The sequence below is a fragment of the Paramormyrops kingsleyae genome, chromosome 4 (assembly GCF_048594095.1).
Source record: "Paramormyrops kingsleyae isolate MSU_618 chromosome 4, PKINGS_0.4, whole genome shotgun sequence".
NCBI lineage: Eukaryota > Metazoa > Chordata > Actinopteri > Osteoglossiformes > Mormyridae > Paramormyrops > Paramormyrops kingsleyae.
In genome coordinates this window covers 44,205,070-44,226,330 of record NC_132800.1, presented here as the reverse complement: position 1 = coordinate 44,226,330, position 21,261 = coordinate 44,205,070, and the positions used below count along the sequence as shown (strand labels likewise).

Genomic DNA, 21,261 nt, shown 5'->3' with positions numbered 1-21,261 from the left:
TTATTCGGGACAGAACAGACACAGAGGACAGGTACAGGAACAGAGTCTCCGTGAGGACTGGTCCGGAGTAGGGTATACTCCCGGGGAGGGGAGATCGGTGACCAGAACTGGAGTCGGCGAGCAGAGGACGAAGTCGGGAGCCGTTGCGGTAGGTCATAGCCGGGAAAGTCAATCCGAGGGGTGACACGGGGACAGGAGACGGAAGGTTCGGAGAAGGGGGGCGCAGGGAAGGCTTCGGGTCGGGGACTCAAGGAGAGGAGCTAGACTGAGGAGAGAACAGGAACGAGCAGGGTAAGTACAAGCAGGGCGATGACAGGCAGGAAGACAACGGAGACAGGGAGAAGGGTTAAACGCTCAGTATGTCTCATTCGAACAATGGTAACAATACTTCGCGTCATTCGGTTGTTGTCGATCCGGTTTTCTTACGGTCTTGATTGCCGTCTTAGTGATCGCAGCTGGAGGGATCCGCCCTAGTGGGCGTGACACCATGTCCACGAATCAAGCCTGTAGAACCATCAGATGGGTCCCATCAAATCCTGCTTTATTGACGAATACATATTCATGCTGGGTATCACTGGAATCCGACTGGAAGCAGAACTGTGTCTCATGGTGTATTCACACTTGGCATGTTTGTCTCGTACTGGGCCCGAACACAACTGCTCCCCTTATGGCGTTAAATTAGTGCCAAAACTCGCGCGCATAAAAACCATGCGCGCGTATGCGCTCGCGAGCAGAAAACCCATCCTCTCTATGCGCTCGCGTTTGCGCAGCACTCGCTCGCTCGGCGTTACATTACTGCCAAAAATCAAACCACACGTGCATAATGAAGCAGACAATGCAGCACAGGGAACAGACACTGTGTATTTCATACAATGCTATTGGCAACTTCAGTAAATTAGTGATACACTCTAAAAAAGAATGTATTGGGCTTACAATCTAGGAAGAGGTGGCGACTCATTGACTTAACAGTCGAGGTTGTCAATTGAACACTATACGAGTTAATAAATATTAACACTGTAAAAACAACACTCACTGCACACTGTAAAGTGTCAAAGGTAACACTGAATGGTGTGGACCCATATAAACACCATGCAGTGTTAATTTAACACTGGCACAATTGCTGTGTAACATGTTTTAGAACAATTTTACCCAGAACAGCTATGGTCTGCTAGCGTGGTGCTATGCAAACTGATGTGAATTGTGGTCCCGCCATTTTTCAATAAGCTCTACAGCTAAATTACTTAAACAGAAGACACACGTTCCAATTTTACAAGTATTATCTTCGGGGAAGCATGGCAAGACAGCATGAGACAAGGGGTTTTCTAGTTGCATTTTACAAATGCAATACTACTTAGATACTGTATAGATATTGTATATAGTGTATAGTACTGTATATAGTATTCTGCAGTACAATATAGATGTATTGAAATAGATTGTACTCATTTAAACCCTACTGATCATGCACACATATAATGCACACAGTTACATTCCGCTATTCAAATTGTTTTCTACTTGACTGCTTTTGCAACATCTGCACAATTTCTGGATGTCTAAAATACCTATTTTATGCTTTTTGTGTTTAGAGTTGATATTTGTAATTTATTTATAAAAATTCTTGTACTCTAACAACTGAAACCATGTGTTCTGTGTGGCTCAGTGGGCTAAGCCTGTGTGCCTGTAATCACAAGGTCACCAGTTCAAACCCAACCTCAGCACGTCTGTGGGTCCTTGAGCAAGGCCCTTAACCCCCAGCTCCCGGGGCACAGCCATGAATAGCTGCCCTTCACAGACAACTTATTTACAAAGACCAAGTTGAGGGAGATGTAAAAGACAATTTCCCCATGGGGATTAATGAAGTGATGATGATTATTATTATTTAACATTTATTAAAATGTTGAATTGTGAAATGCGGTTCTTGTTTTTTATTTCCCCTGTATTAAGTAAAACAAGGTACTAATACTAAAGAAAGTGTGTTAACTATATTCATGGACATTTCTGAGTAGAAAACAACAAAAAAATTAAGGTAGAGCAACTTTATTTGAATGATGAGGTAACTTAATATTTCAATGGATATTGAATTAATATTAAATAGGTATTTCTTAATTTAGCTTTTGGATATAGAAGGAAAAACATGTTTATTGTACTTGATTTAATGGTGTAACTAACACATGCATGAAGTACAACCAATATGAAAAGTCAAATAGTGCCCACTGAATATCGAGTAGATGCAACTGAATATAGCTTTTAGTTTATTTAATGATTTCTGTTGGTGTAATAATGATAGTTTAGTAACAATTACTTAATAATACTGAACTTGGGACAACTTAAAAAGATCCATGCAAATAGTTAACACACCTTTTTGAGTAGACCCAATACATTCTTCAAATCAAATCTTGCTTTGTTATTCATTTCTGTGCATCGGTCCCCCCCCCTCCCCCAAAGTCCAAAAAAGCCATGCTGAGGTTAATTGGATGGATGGATTATCCTGTACTAATTCCACCATCTCAAGTTCATCTACAGAAGAGCTAGAGACTATATCCCACTGTATCCCAGGTAAATTAAAATCACCCATAACCACCACATCATTTTTATTACTCATAATCCTGATATCGTCATATAACATTCTGCTTTCCTCTTCAGCTACATTAGGTGCTCTATAACAAACACCGACAGTTAATGTTACATCCGCTGCACGAGCGGGGAGCGGGAAAGCAGATTCCGGAGTTTACAAAACGGGGTTTATTTGCAGAGCAGGGAGCAGTACTGGACAAACGTTAATGACAAACCTGGGGAAACAGACGCGGACTAAATACAGGACATGACCTCAGAATAAATACGGGACAACTGATACGATGGCAATTGACACGGGGTTAACGAGGTGGGCGTGGTCCACGAGAGAGCTGGACGGAGGGACGTGACAGTTAGGCCATTTGAGTTTTTAGCATCTAATTTTATCCATACAGCTTCTGTACTTCTTATCAGTGAGCTCCCTTGCCTGCAAGTTTTCTTTTACATATACTGCAACACCACCTCACTTCTTGCCTCTCAGGTCTCTACGGAACAACGTGTAGCCATCCATATTATATTCTTCTCCATCATTGTCACTCATCCATGTTTCTGTTATTCCTATAATGTCGTAAGTTTATGATGAAATTAAAGCCTCTAAATCATTAATTTTGTTTCTAATATTCCTATCATTTAAATACAGACCACAGGGGGTAGGCCTTTTGCAGTGACCACTTTTAATATTCATTGGGGCTTTCCGTCTCTCCCCATCTAAATTCTTAACTACCCTCCCTGTCCCCCCCAATCCCTAGTTTAAACATTCCTTAACTACTCTACACATATGCCTCCCCTGGTTCCCCTCTGGTTCAGATGCAACCCATCCGGCTTGAACAGGTCCCACCTGTTCCAGAAGGTATTCCAGTGCCCCCTAAACCTAAACCCCTCTTTCCTACACCACCCTTTTAGCCACGCATTTAATCTCCTTATCTCAACTAACTTAGCCTAGCTTGCATGTGGCACAGGAAGGATTCCAGAGAATACCACTGTGGATGTTCTGCTTCTAAGTTTATATGCGACTTCTACAAATTTATCCTGCAGAACAGCCCTTTCCTATGTTGTTGGTGCCAACATGCACCACGACCACTGGATCCACCCCGGCTGGGGCCAAAAGCCTGTCCACTCGATTCGGAAGGTCCCCTACCTGGGCACCAGGCAGGCAAGACACCGTACAGGACCCTCTTTCATGGCTGCACGCATAACTGTCTACACCACTAATAATTGAATCCCCTACTACCACAACCTTCCTCTTCCTGGGGGGAGGGGGCTCCTCAGTGCCCAAGGACCCTCCTGCCTCCCCAGTCTCTTCCGGCTCTAAAGCTGGAAGCACCTGAAAGTGGTTACACACAGTCACTTCAGGTGCTGCCTCCTCTGTGAACTGTGTACGCCCTTTTCTATGTCTATGACCTATGTTCACCCAGCTCTCTCAACCTACCTGTTCTTCATTTTCCCCCCTCCCCACTTGTGACTTACATCACCATCTCTCTCCTTTAACTCCTTGTTGTGTTGGATGAGAGCCAGATGCTCCTCGAGGTCACAAACCTGGACCATGAGTGAGTCCACTAACTTACATCGCTCGCAGATGAAGTCCGACTGGACGCAAACATGCAGAAGGGCAAACATCTTGCAAACACAACACTGAGCTGGCCCCATAATTAACTCACTATGTCCCCGTCCTTTACTCCCAGCCTAGTATATTAATATAGCGTGTTTAACTTTTAGTTGATCTAATTAACGTATAGTTAAAACAATAAATTAACACTGTATGTGTAAAGAAGATCAGTTATATAGGAACGAGTCCTGTGTATGTTTTATTGTACGAGTTTTATTTATTTAATACATACACAGGACTCTTATAATAGCACATCAACCATTTTACACACTCTGATAACTGGAATTGTCACTTCAAAATACATGTAATTAATATACATCTTCATCACTGTTTGACCCAGCAAATTGACACACCATCATGATACTCTTGAAGCATTTCCTTGGATACAGTGCATGTATTGTGGATAATGAAGGCTGTCAAATTAGATGCCTAATTTACAAAGTTTACAGCAGAGAAAAATATTTCAAATTAACAGTTTTGCTTTAACTTATTTACTATCCTGGTTAGTCAGCACTAAGAATCAGAAAACCCCCAGAATCAAGCACTTGAATATTCAAACATATCATATGTGGTGTCTGGTATTTCCAAAATGAAAATTTTCTCCCCTTTTCAGATCGTTGTTTGTTTACAGACACACCATGGACGTCGGTTTTGTCCTGCAAAAAAACAGGAAAGTGTCACGGTTGTGGGCATCTCGGGCACGGGAACGAGGCATGGTGCAGGCACGGAAAGGATGGCGGACGACCCACTTGCGGCTCAGAGAACAAAACAGGGTTTATTTAACTGAATAAAGAAAAACACAAGGAAGGGCTAACAAAACAAAAGGACCACGAGGGGTCGAAAACTAAAAAGGGATTAAGTAACAAAACTAAATAACAAAACCTAAATACACAACTAATACTGGGAATCTCTGAAACAAACCATGAAACACAAGAAATACAAATCAACTAACACACAATCACAAACAACCTAGACATAGACAATGAACCACTAGAGAACAGAACAGAAGCAGGGACTTAAATACAGAAACCAAAACTGGGTAATAAGACTAACACAGGACAGGTGAGACTAATTAACACAGACCAGGAAAACAAGGCACAGGTGAAACTAATAAACTCAAAGGAACAAAAACAGGGAAACTAAGAATTAATCAAGGAAACAGAAGCCAACACTAGGGAATTAAACAGGTAAAGACACAAGCAGGGGCACAAGGAACAAAACCAAAACCAACTACAAAATCAGACACAAGAACTAAAGAAACTCAAATGAAACACTAGGGAGCAAAATACAAAAACAGGAGGTGGGATTCAAACATAGGACGGAAGGGTACTCAAGACAGAAGGGTACACAGACAACCACATGCTCTACACATTGAGCCACAAGACCAGACAGGTAACAGGGGAGAACAAGGACTGACGTATGAACGGGATGACCAGCACCACCTGCTGGTCAAATGGGGAAGGGGCACGGAAGGACCACAGCGGGAGGCCGACCCTGACAGAAAGACAGCTTTAAATTCACAATCAGCTAAAAGTACTCCAGTCTACTTAAACATTCAGAGTTAATTTTGCTACATTAGCATATTTGATTAAGCAGAGACACTTTCCTGCTGTGGTCTGAAGGCCACAGAAAACTGATCGAATTACCTGATCGAATTGGCTGGTCCTGCTTCCTGTCCTCAGAAGGAGTTTGACATTGGGGGGCAAATTTGTGGGGGGGGGGGGGCGCGACATATGTCGTGACTTTGCAATGGGCACATTGTGAAAGGATGTGATATAAGAATGATTTTAAATTTTAAACAGTCGGATTCCCCTGGTCCGCACCAGTTCTAAGTCAGCTGATAGGCGCTGGCTGAGGTGAGACAGTGTGCTGCAGCCAGGGAGATCCATGAGAAGGGCCCGGTGTACATCCAAGGTTGCCACCAAGTGCCACCGTCCTGCGCCCCGCGTTCGCGTTGCCTTTGGAGGATGACTGCCCACCGCCCTGGGGGAGGGGGGACTGGGCAGGATCGGGCTACCCACCTCGGTCACTATTTCTGGCTCCTTCCATTGAATATGTAGGAGGTCTCGTGTATGCATGAGCCATTGTCACCTGGCCACGTCCCTCCCCCCCTTTTATGGCACTGATGGGGATGTATCTGGATCGCGTTTCACTGTTGCTTTGTTCATCAAATTACCATGCGAATGCGATTTGAATATGCAGAAATGCGGCTATTTAGAATGTGAAAAGTGATCTTCGGGTGACTTGGTAATACACGCCCCCGATGCAAGCAAAATACTTCCGACAATGGACGTTTTGAAAATAAGACAGATTACGGATTTAGTCAGCGTTTTTTTCATGTTTCTATAATAAGATTTCAGTGAGTTATGAACTGAAATACACGAGAAAGATACGCGGCATCGCCGACGACGCCGTCGACTCCAGAGGGTTAACATATGTGGAAAGGTGTTAGGACAGTTGTGATACTCTTATCCTTTTCTGTGTATACACAGCGGCCCTCTCTGGATAAGATTGTCCACCCCTGCTCTAGATAGTTAAGTTCGATCATCTTTTCAGCGCCCAGCCAGGGCCGTCGCCAACCCCAGCAAGGCTGATCTGAGGATCTCATTAAACCATGCAATCAGTAGTAGCGACAGGGGGAGTGTACAATGGGCAGGGACTTAATCAACGCGAGCTTATTACCCGCGCTTACTGGGAATTCCTCATTCATGGAAAATAACAGCAATCCCAAATCCTGCATGTGGTTCAATGGGTTACCCACACCTCTCAGCGAAGGGTGCACATACGCTGCTCCACTCAGTGTGGTGCACATGCAGCCTGGGAAATCTAAGGGGATCACAGACCTGTTATCTTGTGTAGCTGAATGTCACTTGTCCCTCTAAGAATACCGGGTTCTGTAACTAGTTAGCATGTTGGAGTCTCATTCGGTTGAGTCAAATTAAGCCACAGGCTCCACTCCTGGTCATGCCCTTTCGTCAATTCCTTCAAGCTTCAGCTTTGCAACCATACTCCCCCCAGAACCCAAAGACATTGGTTTCCTGGTCGCTACTGGGCGGGACTTTGGAATAATGCCACCTGATCACCAGTCGGCATTGTTTATGGTCGGAACGGTATCTGACCATCTTCGAACCTCTGACTTTCATTCTTGATTAATGAAAATATTCTTGGCAAATGCTTTCACTTTCATCCGTCCAAGAATTTCACCTCTAGCAAGTCGTCCTTAATCATGGCCCCAGATCAGGAAACCCACGAAATAGAACCTAATCCTAGCTGCAGCATTCAGGCAACCAGGCCTGCTTTTAACACTTTGACCTTTTCAAAGTAAACGCTTTGACCCCGCGGGACACTCAGTTAAGAGCATCGAAGGGGTGCCGACCTGCAGGGGCCGGGACAGGCGGTAGCTCACCTCGCGGTGGACCACCAACCTGATCCTGAAATCCAACTGCAAGCTTTGGAGCTGGAATTACCACGGCTGCTGGCACCAGACTTGCCCTCCAGTAGATCCTTGTTAAAGGATTTAAAGTGACTCATTCTCATTATGGGGCCTCAAAAGAATCCTATATGGTTATTTTTCGTCACCTGTGGTCACCGTGGTAGACACTTATAGTACCATCGAAAGTTGATAGGGCAGACATTCGAATGAGATATGACTGCTGCTGAGGCACACGATCATCCCGAGGTTATCTAGAGTCACCAAAGTGCCTGGGGTGTGGGTGCCGCCAGATGGGTTTTGGTATGATACTTCTTCACAGGGTCAGAGCTCGTTTGTATGTATTAGTTCTAGAATTGCCAAAGTAACGATTGGAGCGATCAAAGGAACCATAACTGATTTAATGAGCCATTTGCAGTTCCACTGTACTGGCCGTGCATCCTTAGACATGCATGGCTTAATCTTTAAGACAAGCATATGCTACTGGCAGGATCAACCAGGTATCCAATCCACCCACAAAGAGTCACTGCGACTCAGCATAGAGCACCGCCTGCCACCCCACGCACCCAGACTGGACTTCCTTTAATTTTCTTTCCCCATCTCGTCGGAGGCCTGTGCCTCACACTGGGACCAGGCGTGGGGATGGGTGCGATCGAGGGGTCCACCTAGTTCATGGATGTGTGCCACTGCCGTGTGGGGTTCCTATCACAGTGATAGGAAGAGCTGACATCGAAGGATCAAAAGCAACATTGCTATGAACAAAGGTGTACCACTCCAGTCAAACTCCCCACCTGCCACTGTCCCTGGAACAGGTCGTGCGCCGGGATGCACTGACGCCTTGAGGCAAGAGCCTGCTCGGGGCTCACCTCCCTGCCTACCCGGGTAAATGAGGAAGCAATAAGAATAGTAGTATTTCACTGGCCTCCCGCAGTACAGTGTCTGTACCTCACAGACTGCACATCTACTACAGCCCAATCTGGGGCTAAATCAGTCGCAAATGGACCAAACAGACAGGGAACACAAAACACAGTGATATCAAACATTTCTGACCTTGCTTATGACAGAAATAGCAGCAGGATGATGAGATGGCACCAGTGAGAAGGGCGACACAAGGCAGGAGAACCCAAGGCAGAAGATCCAGGTCAAGGGTCTCGGGCTCAGGGGTCGTGTACAGGAGAGGGTGGGGAGTGGACTGGCCTCCAGGATGGTCTGTAAGCAGAGTATATATAGCAGCACTTTTAGGGTGAGAAGCAGTGATTTCTGTTATAAACATGCATCACCAGCAATGCACATAAATACCTTAAATTTGACTATAATTCATACAAATTTAAAGCCCTGTTGGTATACAGCCATTAGCTTATTCCCAGAGTAAAGGGAAGCTCTGTTTATAGAAAATGCACAGTCACAAGCTTAGAGGAACCCAAACTACAGACTTTATTAAATACAGTAGAACCTCTGGTCATGGCCATAATTTGTTCCAAAACTCTGGACACTACCCGATTTAGTCACAACCTGAACGTAATTTCCCCATAAGATTGTATGTAAATATGATTAATCCATTCCAGACCGTATAAACTGTGTGTAAATATTTTAAAAAGATTTTTAAGCACAAAAACAGTTAATTACACCATAGAATGCACAGTGTAATAGTCAACTAAATGTAAAAACATTGAAAAAACACGAGAAACCTTGAACAACAGAGAAAACTAACATTACAGAAGCTTGTGCTAGATCAAGTTCGCACTAGATCCTTACGAACAGCTCGCTGTAAACAATTTTTTATGAGTTTTAGGCACAGGGGAAAAAAATAAAGTTTGAAAAAAATCCTTAATTTATACAAAAACTAACCCTAAACAACCAAGAAAACTAACCTTGCAATGAGTCGAGTTCTGGCAAGAAGGAAGTGAGGAGGAAGTTGGGTGGAGAGGAGGTTACAGTTTTGAGGGAAAGTCCGGCTCCGTGATGGAGGAACGTTCTCCTTCAGGTGTTTTCTCTCTTGTGATTTCGTATATTTCAGAGGTTTCTGGTGTTTTTAGCCCTTTAGCTGGTGGACCAGAATTCATGAAATAGCGGTCTAATGTGATTTGTCTTTTCCTGTGCATTAAAACTTCTTGGAAATGCGAGACGACATAGTCGTTCATCATGTTTATCACTCTGTTCGCCACTGCTTTGTCACGTCTTACTGAGAACGATGTATAGGGAGAGACTGAACACGTGTGTCGTCTTTGTTAGGCCCTGTATACGCAAACAAAAGCAAATGCGAAACATCCATTCATCCATTATCGTAACCACTTAATCCCTACTGGGGTTGCAGGGGGCCCGGAACCTATCCCGGGAGCAACTGGCGCAGGTGGAACTCAGGCGGGCGCCAACACACCCGAGCAAATGCGAAAGAGAGAATGGGAAATCATTGGCGTGGAAACTGGCCGCCAGTGTTTTTGTTTGCCATCAGAGCGTGTGGTCGTGAACAGATGCAAAATTTTGGCAAACTTTTTGATCGTATCCTGATTTGTACGTGTTTGGAAACGTTCGTGACCAGAGGTTCTACTGTATATTTGAAGCATCAGAGCCACTTATGACATCTTGTCAACACCAACCAATCTCCACCAGTGGGTTGGTGAAGATCCAGGGTGTGCTCTTTGCTCCAGGCCTGCCTCCCTCTGGCACATTCTCACAGGGTACAAGACCAGTCTCACCCAAGGGCGATATATTTGGTCCTAAAGAGCCTTGCGTCCACGTTGGAGAAAAAAACGATCTACCATCAATTCCTCATCACCACCAATATCTAACCCCCCATGGATGATACCCTTTGTCTATGAGGGGGCTACGGCTACCAGGAGAAACTCAACACCATCGGAGACAGGCAAGCTGTGCTTAGCACGTGGCTGGAAACTGCTGGTAGATATTGGCCAACAACTGATGTTTCCTCCAGAGATTGCGGCTACTATTTTGAGGCCTGATATGGTGCTATGGTCCCCTTCCTTAAATTATTGAGCTCACCGTACCCTGGGAGGATTCTGTAGCTGAGGCATACGAGCGGAAATATCTACGCTATGCTGAGTTAGCTGCTGAAGCAAAACAACGCGGCTGGACCATAGAAGTTCGCCCAGTAGAAGTTGGATGCAGAGGGTTTGTAGCAACATCTACCGTCAAACTTTTGAGAGACCTGGGAATCAGGGGACAGAGCCAGCGTGCAGCCATCAAAGCTGCATCAGAGGCAGCAGAGAGAAGCAGCCAGTGGCTCTGGTTGAAGAGGAATACCTCCTGCTGGGCTCCTAAGTGACAAGCTTAGGCTGTCATATATAGTTTCATGAGATGTCCGTCATCTGACATCAAGGCGACTCTCTTGACTAATTGGGCATGGGACGCAAACTTAGGGCTGATCACCCTATAGCTGGCCGCCTCTGGTGAGGGTGTATAGGCCGAAACACCCCATGAGCCAGAGGAGCACTACTGATGATGCATCCCAAATTTTTTCAACCTACACCAAGCTTCTTCAAGTCTAGTATTCGCCATCCACCAGCAAGCTTAACAGTGAACCTGTTGTACGTGCTTGCACAAACAATAATAACATCTTTGCACAAAAGGTAATAACATCTTATGCTGTGTTTCGGAATCTTGACTAACCAGACAGAGAAGTGAAAGAAGTGCTTTAGCTCAATCGAGCCTGTCAGGGTTGCGGGGCAAGCGAGCCGGAAAGCAAGCGAGCGGAGCCGTGAAGACGGACAAAGCAGGGTTTATTGGTAGATGGAGGGTTAACAGGCATGAACACCAAGACAATACAATGACTGATCTGACGAGACATACTCAGACGCGGACTAAATACATAAGACTAGCCAGAAATAACAGGACACAGGTGATCACAACCAGGAATTGACACGAGGTAATGAGAGGGCATGGCACACACAAGGATCGTATGGAGCTGGGCATGACAGAGCCGAAGTAGTTGAAACTCTGAGACAAGGTTATGATCCCACTACTAATGTGAATAAATTTCAAAACTACCTCAAATGATACACACTATGTCACGCCCAGCTCGTCCAATCCTCATGTGTGCCACGCCCCCTCATTACCCACGTGTACTACCCTGATTGTTCCCAGCTGTTTGATGTTATTTTCGGCTTGTTTAGTGTATATCAGTCCATGTCTTCATCCGTTTCCCTGATCCGTCATTGATGTTGTGTGGCGTGTTTTCCTTGTCTGCGCTTAATAAAGCACGTTTGCCCGTATTTACGGCTCCACTCCTCTGTCTGCCTGCTCGTCTACCACCAATCGTAACACACTAGTCAATCAAAATGTGCTGCACTGCAAACTTCTGTCACTCAAGTGAACACAGCACAAGCACACTCCAATTGTCAATTAGTCCCCAAAAAGTGAAAGTGAAAAAAAGGAAAAAGAATAATAAAAAAATAGACAAAGAAACCCCCTCCAGCAAGTGGCTCCCAATTCACGTAACACTTGTACACATACAGCATATGGCCAACAGGCTAGAGCAGGGGTCAGGAACTGCATGCAGTTTTTTGGCTCTTAGTTTGCTGCTACAAAGCTATCCAAAGACTATCATATCATTCAACTGTTGCATCCCGCAGGGTGGGGCTGACCACTCAGTGCCTATTAGCATTTACACCTACCTCGCTCCCTTCATTAAAATCCCTACAATAATGAATTTGGCTATGCCCTCCCAATAACCATGTCAACCCTCAAAATGGGTGGAAACCTCAACCCCCCATGTTCTATCCAAAGTTATGCCCATGGGTGTGTATGTGTGTACATATATATATATATATGTGTGAGTTTTTGACACACGGGTCACCACACCATGCAAATGCGCATTCAACCGCGCCAGCTGCTGCAAAACTCTAGCAAGCTACTGTTTCACCTAGTTAGCCTTCAATTTATTTCTACTAAACTTAAGAAAGGGTATAAAAATGAATGGGAGAGCTGGACCAAGTAAGGAGCCAAAAACCGACCACTTCCATACGGAATGGGAGGAGGACTTTTTCCACCATGTCATATTCAAAGCGCATTTGCCTCATCTGTCAGTGTACTATTGGTATTCTGAAGAAGGGAAATGTGGAGTGGCACTTTTGGACTGTTCATAAAAACAACGACATTAACTTCCCTCCGAAAAGTGAGCTGAGAAATAGAAAAGTGAAGGAACTAAAATCCTAGTTATTTTTCTCACGTATATTATAGATTAAATTCAAATTCAATTCAAAAATACTTTATTTATCCCAAAGGGTTATTATTATTAATAATAATAATAATAATAATAAATAATACTCAATATATTTATAAATAAATATATGTTTTTCTTTTTTATAGTGGGTAGATAATTTTGGCTTGGTCATTTATAAGTAACTCACAAGCTGAAAAAGTGTGGGCACCCCTGTCCTAAAGGGTCAATAGGCAGGGGGATCAATTCTATGGTGGCCTGGAGGACAAGAGGTGAATAAACAATGTAAGAAAGGCATGAACAGGTAAGCAGGCAGGAATGGGAACCGACACAGGACTAATCTGAACTGCCCGGTAAGGCTCATGGATAAGAAACGATATCTGTCACTGAGTTCAAGAGCAGAGGGGTTAACCCCTCCCCATCTCCCTGTAATTTACGCCCATGGACACACCTCTTAGTCAGTGAATTCAAGTGTTTCATTCAGACCCATTGCCACAGGTGTATAAGATCAAGCACCTAGCCATGCAGTTAGATTTACAAGCATTTGTGAAAGAATGGGTTGATCTAACCCTAACCCTAACCCGAGTGCTGAGGTGCATAGTGCATAAAAGTCACCAGCGCTCTGTTGATTCAATAACTGCAGAGTTCCAAACTTCCTCTGGCATTAACCGCAGTATGAAAACTGTACGCAGGGAGCTTCATGTAATGGGCTTCCAGGGCCGAGCAGCTGCATGCAAGCCTCTCATCACCAAGTGCAATGCCAATCATTGGATGGAGTGGTGTAAAGAAAGTTGCCACTGGATTCTGGAGCAGTGGAAATGTGTTCTGTGGAGTGACAAATCACACTTCTCTATCTGGCAGTCAGATGAATGAGTCTGGGTTTGGCGGATGCCAAGAGAACAATACCTGCCTGACTGCATGGTGCCAGCTGTAAAGTTTGATGGAGGAGGGATAATGGTATGGGGTTGTTTTTCAGGGGCTGGTTTCGGCCTTTAAATGCTTCATTTGACATTTTGGACAATTCTATGCTTCCAACTTTGTGGGAACTGAGTGGGGAAGACCGTTTTCTGTCCCAGAATGACTGTGCCTCTGCACAAAGCAAGGGCCAAAAAGACATGGTTGGGTGACTTTTGTGTAGAAGAACTTGACTGGCTACACAGAGCCCTGACCTCAACCCCATCGGACACCTTTGAGGTAAATTAGAACGGAGATTGCGAGTCAGACCTTCACATCCAATATCAGTGACTTGAGAAATTCTCTTTTAGATGAATGGGCAGAAATTCCCACAGACACACTCCAAGATCCCATGGAAAACCTTCCCAGAAGAGTGAAAAAATTAAGATACAACTCTATATTTTTAAAGAAACCGGCATTTTTAAATCCTGGTTTAATTCCAGTTCTGCTGGCAGAAGGCTACATTGAGCAGCAGGTTTCTGCCAGGTTCAAAATTTCTAAGTCAGCAGTAAAGAGGAAGAAAATGAAGCAGGAGCGGTAATGAGCGGAAGCAACTTTCTAATGCCAGAGATGATAAGAGATGTTAACTTATCCAACAATTTCTCCTGAATTGTAAGATGACATCAAGTGATCTTCAAAAGGACTGGGAAACATTAAGTGCAGGAATGAAGTGCACTGCTAAGACAATTTGTAATAAACATTTTATAAGGTTGGAGAATACCAAGCAGGGCATCTGAGAACGTTCCTCTTTACAGAATCTCTCCAGATCACCTAGGGCCCTAAGCCATCTCTTGTGCACGCTATTCTTCAGCTCAGCCTGCAGGTTATCAGTGGAGTTCAGGTCAGGAAACTGAGGTGGCCATGGCAGAAGCTTGATTCTGTGGTCAGCTAACCATTTTTGTTTTGATTTGGACATGTGCTTAGGATCATGGTCCTGCTGGAAGATCCAGTGATGGCCCAGTTTGAGTTTCCTGGTTAGTGGCAGCCAATTTTTGATTTAAAATGTCCTGGTATTTCATGGAGTCCATAATGCCATGTACCCTAACGTGGTTTCCAGGGCCTTTGGAGGAAAAACAGCCCCACAACATCACAGAACCTCCACCATATTTTAGTTGGGATAAGGTTCATTTCGTTATATCCATCCTTCTTTTTATGCCAAACCCCCCCTAAATGTTTATTGCCAAAAACCTCCATTTTTGTTTCATCAGACCATTGAATTTGGTTCCAGTCAATGTTGTAGTAGTGTTTCGCAAACTTCAGGTCGTTACGTTTGTGGTTGACTGACAAAAACAGCTTTTTTTCTGGCATACCTTCCAAATATTCTATATATAGATTATAGGTATAGCGATCTGACGGAAAGTCATCGTGTGAACTTAGCATTACTAACATGAATGCCAGCTAGCATTTCTTCTCATCCAAGCAAGGCCAAAGTAATGGAGCGAAGATCAAGAGCAAGTCTCCTTGGTCAATAGTGCTTTAGAAAAAGGGTTAGTTCTTCCATTTCCATCATGGCTGAGGATGGACTCCGGCAGGGTTTGGTCTGGCTCCTACATAGTTAATTGTTGTTGCCAAGTTTGGACCCTCTTTCTGCTATGTTTGTACAGTAACTGTTCATACTAATTAAATTTTACCTGTTCTGCTCAAGGGATGTCTTCATGATAACATTATTTTGGAGAAAGTATTAGTTTTAAAATCTACATTAGAAAAAGTACTTAGGTTTGTACAAAAAAAGTATTGCTTCAAATGCATTTGAGGAAATAGTGATTACTTTAAAAATGTACATACTGTAAGCCTAAGGAACTATGAGACATGCAGTTTTTGAACTGTTCAAGTGGTGATTCCCATTTAGTTGCATTAGTTACTAACAGAAAAAAACTGTATATGGACATTACATTTTTGATAAATATTAATGTCAAACTGGATCCATGATGGAGACCTGAGACTTGACTCAGAATCTAATTTTGTGACTCGTAACCATCCCTGGTAATCGCAACCAGTTTCTAAATTCCTAGGGACCACAATTTCCCACGACCTGAAATGGCAGCTCAACATCACCTCCATCACAAAGAACCCAGCAGAGGATTTACTTTCTAAGGCAGTTAAAATGCACCATCTCTCTCAGTCTACGACGGTCCATATGTAAAATGAGGATTAATCAAATTTGCAGATATAAATATGGATTCACATTTTATAAAATGATGATATCATCATGATATTAAAATGTGATTACTTTAAACATACATTTATCTCCATATTGAGTTACCTGTGAATTTCAGCTTTGTACAGTTTCCAAACTTTGTGTTTGAGGTTCGGATGCAGCAGTAGATCAGCAGATCTGCCTCAGTGATGTTTTTCAACTGCAGACTGTGTTTGTTAGAGACAGAAACAGGAAACAGCCTCCCTCTATATTCATCTCTGATGTAAACAGGACTTATCTGACTTGCAGATGTGTATTTCAGATCAATGACACTGGCTGGTATGTGGTCTGTTTGCTGGGAAAACCAGGAAACCTCCGTGTTTACGGGGATCCCACAAGGCAGAGTGGCTGCTCCTCCAGGCTGGACCTCTATCACCACCGGCTCCTCAGCCTGGGTCACCAGAGCAGAATTGAAACCTGGAGACACCAACATCAGACTAATTATAATATTGATTAATGCTGAGTAAAGTTATAAAGTGTTGTGGTGATAGTCAGCCGACTTTGGCGTTAAGATATTTAGAATAGTCAGCTGCATCGACTGGGATCTGCATCTTCGATCACTAAAAATAAGAAAACCTGTTTAAAGTTTTAATTTTAGTTTTGTTTCTTCTGTTTGTCACTATAAACCATATTTAGTAAGAAGCCATTTGTAGAAGGACAATATGTGTTAGGATGATTTCTGTCTCACATAATTTCTCTCTGTTGTACGTTCTAAAATTTGTGATGGTGTTCAAAATAGGTGAATGGTTTTGTACTATACTCGGTAATCAAAGCTTGCTACTGTTATATACCCATATGAAAAAAAGCGTATGGCTCATATAACTTTATCAAGCATTTTTCTTATTTCAATTATATATGACAACACACGGTGTTTTTATAAGTTCACTACATGTTTTTTCTTGTATGATTATGGCCACATTCATACTAATACACACTTGACATGTAAGGCACTCAAGGGAAAAGCCTATAGGAAAAACACAAAACTTTTACATGGACTTTATATTTTACCATATGTGATAACATACACTATAAAAAAAGTGTAAAAAATTGTCAGGGATCCGGGCGGTTCGGGCATGAGAACGTGGCATGGTGCAGGCAGAAAAGATGAATGACCCACTTTCGGCTCAAAAATCAAACAGGGTTTTATTAACTGAACTAAAAACACAAGAAAGGACTAACAAAAACAAAGGACCACGGGGGGTCAAAAGAAAACAAAGACTACTACAAAAACAGGGCAGGTAACATCTAACACCAGGAATAATAATCAAGCACAAACAACAGAACCTTCACAATTAAACATCTACCATCAAACAACAATGAACCACTGTGAAACTGAACAGAAACAGGAACTAAAATACTAAGGGGTAACAAGACAGGTGAGGCTAATTAACAAAGACCAGGAAAACGGGGCACAGATGAAACTAATAAACTCAAAGGAACTAAAAACAGGGAAACTAAGAACTAACCAAGGAAACAGAAACTAACACTGGGGAATTACAGACAGGTAAAGACACAAGCAGAGGCACAAGGAACAAAACCAAAACCAACTACAAAATCACCAGATAGAAGAACTAGAAAAACACAAATGAAACACTAGGGAGCCAAATACAAAAACAGAGGAGGCAAGATTCAAACACAGGACAAAAATCACAAGAAACCACATGTTCAACACATTGAGCCATGTGGTCAAACAGGTAACAGGGGAGAACAAAGACTAACACGAAGGACAGGATGACCAGCAACGCTTGCTGGCCAAATGGGGAAGGGACACAGAGTGGGACAACAGGAGCTGACCCTGACAAAAATGGAATTTTTCTGGCAGCAGTGTAATGATTGGAGGGGTGTGGGGGGTGGGGGATGTTATGAATGTTGGACGACGTAAGCCAAATGAACATGGCATAATAGTGAATTGAGAGAGAGAGGGAAGGCACCCCCCTCCCCTAGGGTTGGATGATATGGAAGAAATATAGGGGGAATTACATAAATAAAAAATATTTAAAGAGGTTAATGAAACATCGCAGGTCATATTGGTATTTATATTGTGAATTATATTCTAGCCACCGTTGAGGACCATTTGAAATCCACAGGTTGCTGGTTCAAATCCAGCTTCAGCTAGACAACTGCATGTTTATGGGCCCTTGAGCCATGAAAAATAATGAATGTAATGAATTACTATGTTCTCAAATTACTTTTTGTAGTTTTGTGAACAACACCATTTATTAAACAAACAAATCTGCATTGGCAGAATAAAAAATTAAAAATGGAAATAAACTATTAGTTAAGAAATATTCCTTGGAACAACAAACTGTGGAAAACTGAATTTACAATATTTTCCTTGATACTTAGGAAGAGTTTGTTAACGGAAAATGCACCATCTCTCTCAGTCTACGACGGTCCAATTTTACGCTGCAATCATTGAGTCCATCCTCACCTCCTCCATCACAGTCTGGTTTGGATCAGCCACTGAACGAGACAGGGCCAGACTGCAATGCATCATCCACTCAGCAGAGTGAATAATCGGCAGTAACCTGCCTACCCTCCAGACACTGTACATCACCAGAACCAGGAAACGGGCATACAAAATCATTGAGAACCCATCTCACCCTGCTCACCACATCTTTCATACCTAACCCTCCAGGAGAATACTCAGGGCAATCAGAACCAGGACCACAAGACACACCAAGAGCTTCTTCCCTCAGGCAGTGTCTCTCATTAACCAAACCAGTCTCTGAATGGACATTAAATTAACCATCACCTGCAGTATAATATCGACCAGATATTCATATAGCTTTATATTTATACTACAATTATTACTATGTACATACACTGCCCAGCCAAAAAAAAGTCACCATTTGAATTTATATCAGCAAAAATACTTATGAGCCAATAACTGGATCATTATTACAGCTCAGCAACGTTATGCAGCAATAAAGTGAAGTCAGCTGAGTACCTGAATCTACTGACTGGCCAGGTTACACGTCATTAATGGATTTTTTTACTTCTCTGTTGGCATGGCCATATTCCAGGACAAGAATGCCAAGATTCATTGGGTTCGAATTGTCAGAGTGATTCTGGGAGCATGAGGAATCATTTTCACACATGACTTGGTCACCACAGAGTTACCTTAACTTCAATGAAGGTCTTTGAGATGTGCTAAAGGGGGCTTTATGGAGTGGTTTAACTCACTTGTCAGTACAGGATCTTGGTGAGCAATAAATGCAAATCTGGATGAAAATAAAGGGTGAGATGTTGCATAAGCTTGTGGAAACAATTCCATGACAATCGTGTGCCATAATCAAAGCTAAAGGCGGTCCAACGAAAAATTCAAATGCCGACTTTTTTTTTGGCCGGGCAGTGTATATACACATACATATCACATGTTTAATTATATCACTATCATCATTACTGCTACTGTTAAAAACTAATTACCATACAATTATCACATTACCCAATTGCCAATCTAGTGTCTATTACAGTGGTACCTCGGTTCTCAAAATTAATCCGTTCCAGACTCCAGATCGAATCCTAAAAAGTTCGAGTTCTGATCGAATTTTTCCCATAAGAAATAATGGAAAACCAATTAATTGGTTCCCGCCCCCCCTCCCCCCCAATTTTTTTTTTTTAGCATTTAAACACAAAATAAACAGGATAAAACAAGAAGAGCATTTTCTTCTTACTGGCCTCCAAAACGATAAAGATCTTATCCCAACATTACCCCTGTCCTGCCCCGATCGTCCGCTCCTTCCGTGTGCCACGCCCCCTCGTTAACCTTGTGTGGGATCCCCATGTGATCAGCTGTTTCTGGTCGTTGTCATTAGTCCTCTGTATTAAGTCCGGTCATTGGGTGCGCTCGACTTGCTTACAGCGCTGGCTTAAAGCAACGCATTCTGATCCTGACGCAATGCATCACGGTTAGATGCGTTGCGACCTCTCACCCGGCTGCACAAACTGGAACCGCCTCCGTGATGACACACCTTTGCCCTTATTGGCTGAAGAGTTTAGTTACACGCATGACGTTTGTATTCTAGGCAGTTCCGATGCGTAATCTGCTATTTCTCCCGAATATCACGTAAAGCAGTGAGAACTGGTTTTCAGTTCATTTACCTGTAAAATAAAGTTTAAATAAATGACATAAATGCTCTAATAGTACACGTAAGTTAGTGGTTTATTTATTGTTAGTTACTGTAATGTTGCGCTGCTTTATTTGGTTAATCGTCCAGTCTGTGAAGAAGGCATTCAAGTAAGAATTGCATTGTAGTATGACTCATTTCCTGGCGCGTACAATATATATTAGGTCAGCGTTCACGGTTCGACTTCTGATATTCAGACCGAGTTCTAGGTCAAACTGGTTTGTTCGACTTTCAAGAAATTCAAGTTCTAGTGAGTTCGAGAACCGAGGTACCACTGTACTTTCTGTACATACATTTGATAATTTTTGTATGTTTTTTGTAATGTCTTCTAAAAGCATCACCAAGGCAAATTCCTTGTATGGAAACATACTTGGCTAATAAAAAGGATTCTGATTCTGTAGACATGTAGCAGACCAGAAGCATAGCCCTTCAATCCTGCTTTATAACTTTACATTTAGATCGATACAGGGGTACGTGTATCGATGCACTTGTGTTGTGTTTTTTTCTTCCCCGCCAATCAGGAGTCAGGAGCCGCTTGTATAGATCTTCAGATTCAGTCTTTATTGCAACAGTGAGGTTACAGCCAAGGCTGGACACCCTGCAGGAGTGTGTCCAATACTGTTCTACAATAAGTTTTATACATTTTCTTATCGTGTAACAATATCTCGTCACTTAAGCATCATCATTCCTTCAACCGTACACCATCGTTGTTTTCTCCCTTGATCCACACCCCTGAGTGATAAGTTTGTCAATGATCTCTTTTACTGTTTGGTCCCTCAACTGAACATAATGGTGGCGTGACCATCTCTAGTTGGTTTTTTTTAAATACCCAGCTGTGAACCTTTGGTGAACTCAGGCGAATCCCTTCCTTCAGTAGCAAACCTTGGCAGCTTCAGCTTGTTGCACATTGTCTGGCTAGAGGGTTAATAATATATTTATCCTTCAACACAGTGATAAGCTACAGCACTAATAAAGTACATATTCATACATCAAAGGCTAACAAAATAGCTAACAGATACAGAACCTTCTAAGCCAACACAAGGTGTTAATTCATACTTGTTTTTCGTCACATTGTGCACAGCAGTAATTGGTCTGTTTTCTCTGAAGGTTACAAAGTCACTCTGTACAGTTTACATCAGCTTCTTATTGAGTCCTAATGATTATATTCTCTATGCATTATGAAGTGCTAAATAATATTCC

At 42.8% G+C, this 21,261-nt stretch overlaps 1 long non-coding RNA gene across 5 annotated transcripts in view; it reads right to left on the bottom strand.

Annotated features, from left to right (window-relative positions):
* The window catches only part of LOC111843093 (uncharacterized), a 38,848-nt gene continuing 17,587 nt past the window's right edge, over positions 1-21,261 (bottom strand). The window contains exons 2-5 of one of the 5 annotated variants that reach the window (XR_011990115.1): positions 15,998-16,348; positions 8,655-8,813; positions 427-504; positions 1-265 (exon numbers count right to left, since the gene is read on the bottom strand). This is a non-coding gene — a long non-coding RNA (uncharacterized lncRNA). Of the gene's footprint in view, positions 266-426; positions 505-4,784; positions 4,831-5,893; positions 7,679-8,654; positions 8,814-15,997; positions 16,349-21,261 lie in introns of those variants that run through there. The other 4 variants (XR_011990114.1, XR_011990112.1, XR_011990111.1 and 1 more) reach the window with 4 other exon arrangements.